The following is an 11,007-nucleotide window of genomic DNA, read 5'->3' as shown; positions in this document are numbered from 1 at the left end:
TTTCAGATTCCACAGAAATAAGGCTAGCAAAGAGATCCAAGAAATACAGATGTATCTATGTGAGATGAATTAACAGAACACTGAGCAGTTTCTCAGAAAGCTTCTTTCCAGATTTCATCTGAGGATATTTCCTTTTTCACCATAGACCTCCATGGGCTTCCAAATATCACTTTGCCAATTCCACAAGAACTGTCTTAGCGAAAGGCTTCTTGAGGGGAAAGCTGTAACTCTGTGAGATGATTTCACGGAACACAAAGAAGTTTCTCAAAAAGCGTCTTTCTCTTTGTTATCGGAGGATATTTCTTTTGGCCCTTTAGTGTTCAAAGGGATCCGAAACATCTGTTCTCAGATTCCACAGAAATAAGGCTAGCAAAGAGATCCACGAAATACAGATGTAACTCGGTGAGATGAATAAACAGAACACTAAGCAGTTTCTCAGAAGGCTTCTTTCCAGATTTCATCTGAGGATATTTCCTTTTTCACCATAGCCCTCTATGGGCTTCCAAATATCACTTTGCCAATTCCACAAGAACTGTCTTAGCGAAAGGCTTCTTGAGGGGAAAGCTGTAACTCGGTGAGATGATTTCACAGAACACAAAGAAGTTTCTCAGAAAGCTTTTTTCTCTTTGTTATCGGAGGATATTTCCTTTGGACCTATAGACTTCAAAGTGATCCGAAATATCTGTTCTCAGATTCCACAGAAATAAGGCTAGCAAAGAGATCCACGAAATACAGATGTAACTCTGTGAGATGAATTAACAGAACACTAAGCAGTTTCTCAGAAAGTTTCTTTCCAGATTTCATCTGAGGATATTTCCTTTTTCACCATAGCCCTCCAAGGGCTTCCAAATATCACTTTGCCAATTCCACAAGAACTGTCTTAACGAAAGGCTTCTTGAGGGGACAGCTGTAACTCTGTGAGATGATTTCACAGAACACAAAGAAGTTTCTCAGAAAGCTTCTTTCTCTTTGTTGTCGGAGGATATTTCCTTTGGCCCTATAGTCTTCACAGGGATCCGAAATATCTGTTCTCAGATTCCACAGAAATAAGTCTAGCAAAGAGATCCACGAAACACAGATGTAACTCTGTGAGATGAATTAACAGAACACTCAGCAGTTTCTCAGAAAGCTTCTTTCCAGATTTCATCTGAGGATATTTCCTTTTTCACCATAGCCCTCTATGGGCTTCCAAATATCACTTTGCCAATTCCACAAGAACTGTCTTAGCGAAAGGCTTCTTGAGGGGAAAGCTGTAACTCGGTGAGATGATTTCACAGAACACAAAGAAGTTTCTCAGTAAGCTTCTTTCTCTTTGTTATCGGAGGATATTTTCTTTTGCCCTATAGTCTTCAAAGGGATCCGAAATATCTGTTCTCAGATTCCACAGAAATAAGTCTAGCAAAGAGACCCACGACATACAGATGTAACTCTGTGAGATGAATTAACAGAACACTAAGCAGTTTCTCAGAAAGCTTCTTTCCAGATTTCATCTGAGGATATTTCCTTTTTCACCATAGCCCTCTAAGGGCTTCCAAATATCACTTTGCCAATTCCACAAGAACTGTCTTAGCGAAAGGCTTCTTGAGGGGAAAGCTGTAACTCTGTGAGATGATTTCACAGAACACAAAGACGTTTCTCAGAAAGCTTCTTTCTCTTTGTTATCGGAGGATATTTCCTTTGGCCCTTTAGTCTTCAAAGGGATCCGAAATATCTGTTCTCAGATTCCACAGAAATAAGGCTAGCAAAGAGACCCACGAAATACAGATGTAACTCTGTGAGATGAATTAACAGAACACTAAGCAGTTTCTCAGAAAGCTTCTTTCCAGATTTCATCTGAGAATATTTCCTTTTTCACCATAGCCCTCTATGGTCTTCCAAATATCACTTTGCCAATTCCACAAGAACTGTATTAGCGAAAGGCTTCTTGAGGGGAAAGCTGTAACTCTGTGAGATGATTTCACGGAACACAAAGAAGTTTCTCAAAAAGCGTCTTTCTCTTTGTTATCGGAGGATATTTCTTTTGGCCCTTTAGTGTTCAAAGGGATCCGAAACATCTGTTCTCAGATTCCACAGAAATAAGGCTAGCAAAGAGATCCACGAAATACAGATGTAACTCGGTGAGATGAATAAACAGAACACTAAGCAGTTTCTCAGAAGGCTTCTTTCCAGATTTCATCTGAGGATATTTCCTTTTTCACCATAGCCCTCTATGGGCTTCCAAATATCACTTTGCCAATTCCACAAGAACTGTCTTAGCGAAAGGCTTCTTGAGGGGAAAGCTGTAACTCTGTGAGATGATTTCACAGAACACAAAGAAGTTTCTCAGAAAGCTTTTTTCTCTTTGTTATCGGAGGATATTTCCTTTGGACCTATAGTCTTCAAAGGGATCCGAAATATCTGTTCTCAGATTCCACAGAAATAAGGCTAGCAAAGAGATCCTCGAAATACAGATGTAACTCTGTGAGATGAATTAACAGAACACTAAGCAGTTTCTCAGAAAGCTTCTTTCCAGATTTCATCTGAGGATATTTCCTTTTTCACCATAGCCCTACAAGGGCTTCCAAATATCACTTTGAAAATTCCACAAGAACTGTCTTAGCGAAAGGCTTCTTGAGGGGAAAGCTGTAACTCTGTGAGATGATTTCACAGAACACAAAGAAGTTTCTCAGAAAGCTTCTTTCTCTTTGTTGTCGGAGGATATTTCCTTTGGCCCTATAGTCTTCACAGGGATCCGAAATATCTGTTCTCAGATTCCACAGAAATAAGTCTAGCAAAGAGATCAAAGAAATACAGATGTAACTCTGTGAGATGAATTAACAGAACACTAAGCAGTTTCTCAGAAAGCTTCTTTCCAGATTTCATCTGAGGATATTTCCTTTTTTACCATAGCCCTCTATGGGCTTCCAAATATCACTTTGCCAATTCCACAAGAACTGTCTTAGCGAAAGGCTTCTTGAGGGGAAAGCTGTAACTCGGTGAGATGATTTCACAGAACACAAAGAAGTTTCTCAGTAAGCTTCTTTCTCTTTGTTATCGGAGGATATTTTCTTTTGCCCTATAGTCTTCAAAGGGATCCGAAATATCTGTTCTCAGATTCCACAGAAATAAGTCTAGCAAAGAGACCCACGAAATACAGATGTAACTCTGTGAGATGAATTAACAGAACACTAAGCAGTTTCTCAGAAAGCTTCTTTCCAGATTTCATCTGAGAATATTTCCTTTTTCACCATAGCCCTCTATGGGTTTCCAAATATCACTTTGCCAATTCCACAAGAACTGTCTTAGCGAAAGGCTTCTTGAGGGGAAAGCTGTAACTCGGTGAGATGATTTCACAGAACACAAAGAAGTTTCTCAGAAAGCTTCTTTCTCTTTGTTATCGGAGGATATTTCCTTTGGCCCTATAGTCGTCAAAGGGATCCGAAACATCTGTTCTCAGATTCCACAGAAATAAGGCTAGCAAAGAGATCCACGAAATACAGATGTAACTCGGTGAGATGAATAAACAGAACACTAAGCAGTTTCTCAGAAGGCTTCTTTCCAGATTTCATCTGAGGATATTTCCTTTTTCACCATAGCCCTCTATGGGCTTCCAAATATCACTTTGCCAATTCCACAAGAACTGTCTTAGCGAAAGGCTTCTTGAGGGGAAAGCTGTAACTCTGTGAGATGATTTCACAGAACACAAAGAAGTTTCTCAGAAAGCTTTTTTCTCTTTGTTATCGGAGGATATTTCCTTTGGACCTATAGTCTTCAAAGGGATCCGAAATATCTGTTCTCAGATTCCACAGAAATAAGGCTAGCAAAGAGATCCTCGAAATACAGATGTAACTCTGTGAGATGAATTAACAGAACACTAAGCAGTTTCTCAGAAAGCTTCTTTCCAGATTTCATCTGAGGATATTTCCTTTTTCACCATAGCCCTACAAGGGCTTCCAAATATCACTTTGAAAATTCCACAAGAACTGTCTTAGCGAAAGGCTTCTTGAGGGGAAAGCTGTAACTCTGTGAGATGATTTCACAGAACACAAAGAAGTTTCTCAGAAAGCTTCTTTCTCTTTGTTGTCGGAGGATATTTCCTTTGGCCCTATAGTCTTCACAGGGATCCGAAATATCTGTTCTCAGATTCCACAGAAATAAGTCTAGCAAAGAGATCAAAGAAATACAGATGTAACTCTGTGAGATGAATTAACAGAACACTAAGCAGTTTCTCAGAAAGCTTCTTTCCAGATTTCATCTGAGGATATTTCCTTTTTTACCATAGCCCTCTATGGGCTTCCAAATATCACTTTGCCAATTCCACAAGAACTGTCTTAGCGAAAGGCTTCTTGAGGGGAAAGCTGTAACTCGGTGAGATGATTTCACAGAACACAAAGAAGTTTCTCAGTAAGCTTCTTTCTCTTTGTTATCGGAGGATATTTTCTTTTGCCCTATAGTCTTCAAAGGGATCCGAAATATCTGTTCTCAGATTCCACAGAAATAAGTCTAGCAAAGAGACCCACGAAATACAGATGTAACTCTGTGAGATGAATTAACAGAACACTAAGCAGTTTCTCAGAAAGCTTCTTTCCAGATTTCATCTGAGAATATTTCCTTTTTCACCATAGCCCTCTATGGGTTTCCAAATATCACTTTGCCAATTCCACAAGAACTGTCTTAGCGAAAGGCTTCTTGAGGGGAAAGCTGTAACTCGGTGAGATGATTTCACAGAACACAAAGAAGTTTCTCAGAAAGCTTCTTTCTCTTTGTTATCGGAGGATATTTCCTTTGGCCCTATAGTCGTCAAAGGGATCCGAAATATCTGTTCTGAGATTCCACAGAAATAAGGCTAGCAAAGAGACCCACGAAATACAGATGTAACTCTGTGAGATGAATTAACAGAACACTAAGCAGTTTCTCAGAAAGCTTCTTTCCAGATTTCATCTGAGAATATTTCCTTTTTCACCATAGCCCACTATGGGCTTCCAAATATCACTTTGCCAATTCCACAAGAACTGTCTTAGCGAAAGGCTTCTTCAGGGGAAAGCTGTAACTCTGTGAGATGATTTCACAGAACACAAAGAAGTTTCTCAAAAAGCGTCTTTCTCTTTGTTATCGGAGGATATTTCTTTTGGCCCTTTAGTGTTCAATGGGATCCGAAACATCTGTTCTCAGATTCCACAGAAATAAGGCTAGCAAAGAGATCCACGAAATACAGATGTAACTCTGTGAGATGAATTAACAGAACACTAAGCAGTTTCTCAGAAAGCTTCTTTCCAGATTTGATCTGAGGATATTTCCTTTTTCACCATAGCCCTCTATGGGCTTCCAAATATCACTTTGCCAATTCCACAAGAACTGTCTTAACGAAAGGTTTCTTGCAGGGAAAGCTGTAACTCTGTGAGATGATTTCACAGAACACAAAGACGTTTCTCAGAAAGCTTCTTTCTCTTTGTTATCGGAGGATATTTCCTTTGGCCCTATAGTCTTCAAAGGGATCCGAAATATCTGTTCTCAGATTCCACAGAAATAAGTCTAGCAAAGAGTTCCACGAAATACAGATGTAACTCTGTGAGATGAATTAACAGAACACTAAGCAGTTTCTCAGAAAGCTTCTTTCCAGATTTCATCTGAGGATATTTCCTTTTTCACCATAGCCCACTAAGGGCTTCCAAATATCATTTTGCCAATTCCACAAGAACTGTCTTAGCGAAAGGCTTCTTGAGGGGAAAGCTGTAACTCTGTGAGATGATTTCACAGAACACAAAGACGTTTCTCAGAAAGCTTCTTTCTCTTTGTTATCGGAGGATATTTCCTTTGGCCCTTTAGTCTTCAAAGGGATCCGAAATATCTGTTCTCAGATTCCACAGAAATAAGGCTAGCAAAGAGATCCACGAAATACAGATATAACTCTGTCAGATGAATTAACAGAACACTAAGCAGTTTCTCAGAAAGCTTCTTTCCAGATTTCATCTGAGGATATTTCCTTTTTCACCATAGCCCTCGATGGGCTTCCAAATATCACTTTTCCAATTCCACAAGAACTGTCTTAGCGAAAGGCTTCTTGAGGGGAAAGCTGTAACTCTGTGAGATGATTTCACAGAACACAAAGAAGTTTCTCAGAAAGCTTCTTTCTCTTTGTTATCGGAGGATATTTCCTTTTGCCCTATAGTCTTCAATGGGATCCGAAATATCTGTTTTCAGATTCCACAGAAATAAGGCTAGCAAAGAGATCCAAGAAATACAGATGTATCTATGTGAGATGAATTAACAGAACACTGAGCAGTTTCTCAGAAAGCTTCTTTCCAGATTTCATCTGAGGATATTTCCTTTTTCACCATAGACCTCCATGGGCTTCCAAATATCACTTTGCCAATTCCACAAGAACTGTCTTAGCGAAAGGCTTCTTGAGGGGAAAGCTGTAACTCTGTGAGATGATTTCACGGAACACAAAGAAGTTTCTCAAAAAGCGTCTTTCTCTTTGTTATCGGAGGATATTTCTTTTGGCCCTTTAGTGTTCAAAGGGATCCGAAACATCTGTTCTCAGATTCCACAGAAATAAGGCTAGCAAAGAGATCCACGAAATACAGATGTAACTCGGTGAGATGAATAAACAGAACACTAAGCAGTTTCTCAGAAGGCTTCTTTCCAGATTTCATCTGAGGATATTTCCTTTTTCACCATAGCCCTCTATGGGCTTCCAAATATCACTTTGCCAATTCCACAAGAACTGTCTTAGCGAAAGGCTTCTTGAGGGGAAAGCTGTAACTCGGTGAGATGATTTCACAGAACACAAAGAAGTTTCTCAGAAAGCTTTTTTCTCTTTGTTATCGGAGGATATTTCCTTTGGACCTATAGACTTCAAAGTGATCCGAAATATCTGTTCTCAGATTCCACAGAAATAAGGCTAGCAAAGAGATCCACGAAATACAGATGTAACTCTGTGAGATGAATTAACAGAACACTAAGCAGTTTCTCAGAAAGTTTCTTTCCAGATTTCATCTGAGGATATTTCCTTTTTCACCATAGCCCTCCAAGGGCTTCCAAATATCACTTTGCCAATTCCACAAGAACTGTCTTAGCGAAAGGCTTCTTGAGGGGACAGCTGTAACTCTGTGAGATGATTTCACAGAACACAAAGACGTTTCTCAGAAAGCTTCTTTCTCTTTGTTATCGGAGGATATTTCCTTTGGCCCTTTAGTCTTCAAAGGGATCCGAAATATCTGTTCTCAGATTCCACAGAAATAAGGCTAGCAAAGAGATCCACGAAATACAGATATAACTCTGTCAGATGAATTAAGAGAACACTAAGCAGTTTCTCAGAAAGCTTCTTTCCAGATTTCACCTGAGGATATTTCCTTTTTCACCATAGCCCTCGATGGGCTTCCAAATATCACTTTTCCAATTCCACAAGAACTGTCTTAGCGAAAGGCTTCTTGAGGGGAAAGCTGTAACTCTGTGAGATGATTTCACAGAACACAAAGAAGTTTCTCAGAAAGCTTCTTTCTCTTTGTTATCGGAGGATATTTCCTTTTGCCCTATAGTCTTCAATGGGATCCGAAATATCTGTTTTCAGATTCCACAGAAATAAGGCTAGCAAAGAGATCCAAGAAATACAGATGTATCTATGTGAGATGAATTAACAGAACACTGAGCAGTTTCTCAGAAAGCTTCTTTCCAGATTTCATCTGAGGATATTTCCTTTTTCACCATAGACCTCCATGGGCTTCCAAATATCACTTTGCCAATTCCACAAGAACTGTCTTAGCGAAAGGCTTCTTGAGGGGAAAGCTGTAACTCTGTGAGATGATTTCACGGAACACAAAGAAGTTTCTCAAAAAGCGTCTTTCTCTTTGTTATCGGAGGATATTTCTTTTGGCCCTTTAGTGTTCAAAGGGATCCGAAACATCTGTTCTCAGATTCCACAGAAATAAGGCTAGCAAAGAGATCCACGAAATACAGATGTAACTCGGTGAGATGAATAAACAGAACACTAAGCAGTTTCTCAGAAGGCTTCTTTCCAGATTTCATCTGAGGATATTTCCTTTTTCACCATAGCCCTCTATGGGCTTCCAAATATCACTTTGCCAATTCCACAAGAACTGTCTTAGCGAAAGGCTTCTTGAGGGGAAAGCTGTAACTCGGTGAGATGATTTCACAGAACACAAAGAAGTTTCTCAGAAAGCTTTTTTCTCTTTGTTATCGGAGGATATTTCCTTTGGACCTATAGACTTCAAAGTGATCCGAAATATCTGTTCTCAGATTCCACAGAAATAAGGCTAGCAAAGAGATCCACGAAATACAGATGTAACTCTGTGAGATGAATTAACAGAACACTAAGCAGTTTCTCAGAAAGTTTCTTTCCAGATTTCATCTGAGGATATTTCCTTTTTCACCATAGCCCTCCAAGGGCTTCCAAATATCACTTTGCCAATTCCACAAGAACTGTCTTAACGAAAGGCTTCTTGAGGGGACAGCTGTAACTCTGTGAGATGATTTCACAGAACACAAAGAAGTTTCTCAGAAAGCTTCTTTCTCTTTGTTGTCGGAGGATATTTCCTTTGGCCCTATAGTCTTCACAGGGATCCGAAATATCTGTTCTCAGATTCCACAGAAATAAGTCTAGCAAAGAGATCCACGAAATACAGATGTAACTCTGTGAGATGAATTAACAGAACACTCAGCAGTTTCTCAGAAAGCTTCTTTCCAGATTTCATCTGAGGATATTTCCTTTTTCACCATAGCCCTCTATGGGCTTCCAAATATCACTTTGCCAATTCCACAAGAACTGTCTTAGCGAAAGGCTTCTTGAGGGGAAAGCTGTAACTCGGTGAGATGATTTCACAGAACACAAAGAAGTTTCTCAGTAAGCTTCTTTCTCTTTGTTATCGGAGGATATTTTCTTTTGCCCTATAGTCTTCAAAGGGATCCGAAATATCTGTTCTCAGATTCCACAGAAATAAGTCTAGCAAAGAGACCCACGACATACAGATGTAACTCTGTGAGATGAATTAACAGAACACTAAGCAGTTTCTCAGAAAGCTTCTTTCCAGATTTCATCTGAGGATATTTCCTTTTTCACCATAGCCCTCTAAGGGCTTCCAAATATCACTTTGCCAATTCCACAAGAACTGTCTTAGCGAAAGGCTTCTTGAGGGGAAAGCTGTAACTCTGTGAGATGATTTCACAGAACACAAAGACGTTTCTCAGAAAGCTTCTTTCTCTTTGTTATCGGAGGATATTTCCTTTGGCCCTTTAGTCTTCAAAGGGATCCGAAATATCTGTTCTCAGATTCCACAGAAATAAGGCTAGCAAAGAGACCCACGAAATACAGATGTAACTCTGTGAGATGAATTAACAGAACACTAAGCAGTTTCTCAGAAAGCTTCTTTCCAGATTTCATCTGAGAATATTTCCTTTTTCACCATAGCCCTCTATGGTCTTCCAAATATCACTTTGCCAATTCCACAAGAACTGTATTAGCGAAAGGCTTCTTGAGGGGAAAGCTGTAACTCTGTGAGATGATTTCACAGGACACAAAGAAGTTTCTCAGAAAGCTTCTTTCTCTTTGTTTTCGGAGGATATTTCCTTTGGCCCTATAGTCTTCAAAGGGATCCGAAATATCTGTTCTCAGATTTCACAGAAATAAGTCTAGCAAAGAGATCCACGAAATACAGATGTAACTCTGTGAGATGAATTAACAGAACACTAAGCAGTATCTCAGAAAACTTCTTTCCAGATTTCAACTGAGGATATTTCCTTTGTCACCATAGCCCTCTATGGGCTTCCAAATATCACTTTGCCAATTCCACAAGAACTGTCTTAGCGAAAGGCTTCTTGAGGGGAAAGCTGTAACTCTTTGAGATGATTTCACAGAACACAAAGAAGTTTCTCAGAAAGCTTCTTTCTCTTTGTTATCGGAGGATATTTCCTTTGGCCCTATAGTCTTCAATGGGATCCGAAATATCTGTTCTCAGATTCCACAGAAATAAGGCTAGCAAAGAGATCCACGAAATACAGATGTAATTCTGTGAGATGAATTAACAGAACACTAAGCAGTTTCTCAGAAAGCTTCTTTCCAGATTTCATCTGAGGATATTTCCTTTTTCACCATAGCCCTCTATGGGCTTCCAAATATCACTTTGCCAATGCCACGAGAACTGTCTTAACGAAAGGTTTCTTGAGGGGAAAGCTGTAACTCTGTGAGATGATTTCACAGAACACAAAGAAGTTTCTCAGAAAGCTTCTTTCTCTTTGTTATCGGAGGATATTTCCTTTGGCCCTATAGTCTTCAAAGGGATCCGAAATATCTGTTCTCAGATTCCACAGAAATAAGTCTAGCAAAGAGATCCACGAAATACAGATGTAACTCTGAGAGATGAATTAACAGAACACTAAGCAGTTTCTCAGAAAGCTTCTTTCCAGATTTCATCTGAGGATATTTCCTTTTTCACCATAGCCCTCTAAGGGCTTCCCAATATCACTTTGCCAATTCCACAAGAACTGTCTTCGCGAAAGGCTTCTTGAGGGGAAAGCTGTAACTCTGTGAGATGATTTCACAGAACACAAAGACGTTTCTCAGAAAGCTTCTTTCTCTTTGTTATCGGAGGATATTTCCTTTGGCCCTTTAGTCTTCAAAGGGATCCGAAATATCTGTTCTCAGATTCCACAGAAATAAGGCTAGCAAAGAGATCCACGAAATACAGATATAACTCTGTGAGATGAATTAACAGAACACTAAGCAGTTTCTCAGAAGGCTTCTTTACAGATTTCTTCTGAGGATATTTCCTTTTTCACCATAGCCCTCTATGGGCTTCCAAATATCACTTTGCCAATTCCACAAGAACTGTCTTAGCGAAAGGCTTCTTGAGGGGAAAGCTGTAACTCTGTGAGATGATTTCACAGAACACAAAGAAGTTTCTCAGAAAGCTTCTTTCTCTTTGTTATCGGAGGATATTTCCTTTGGCCCTTTAGTCTTCAAAGGGATCCGAAATATCTGTTCTCAGATTCCACCGAAATAAGGCTAGCAAA

Source organism: Macaca nemestrina, chromosome 20 (assembly GCF_043159975.1).
Source record: "Macaca nemestrina isolate mMacNem1 chromosome 20, mMacNem.hap1, whole genome shotgun sequence".
NCBI classification, from domain to species: domain Eukaryota; kingdom Metazoa; phylum Chordata; class Mammalia; order Primates; family Cercopithecidae; genus Macaca; species Macaca nemestrina.
The sequence above is the reverse complement of the archived record's forward strand: the minus strand, read 5'-3'. Positions refer to the sequence as shown.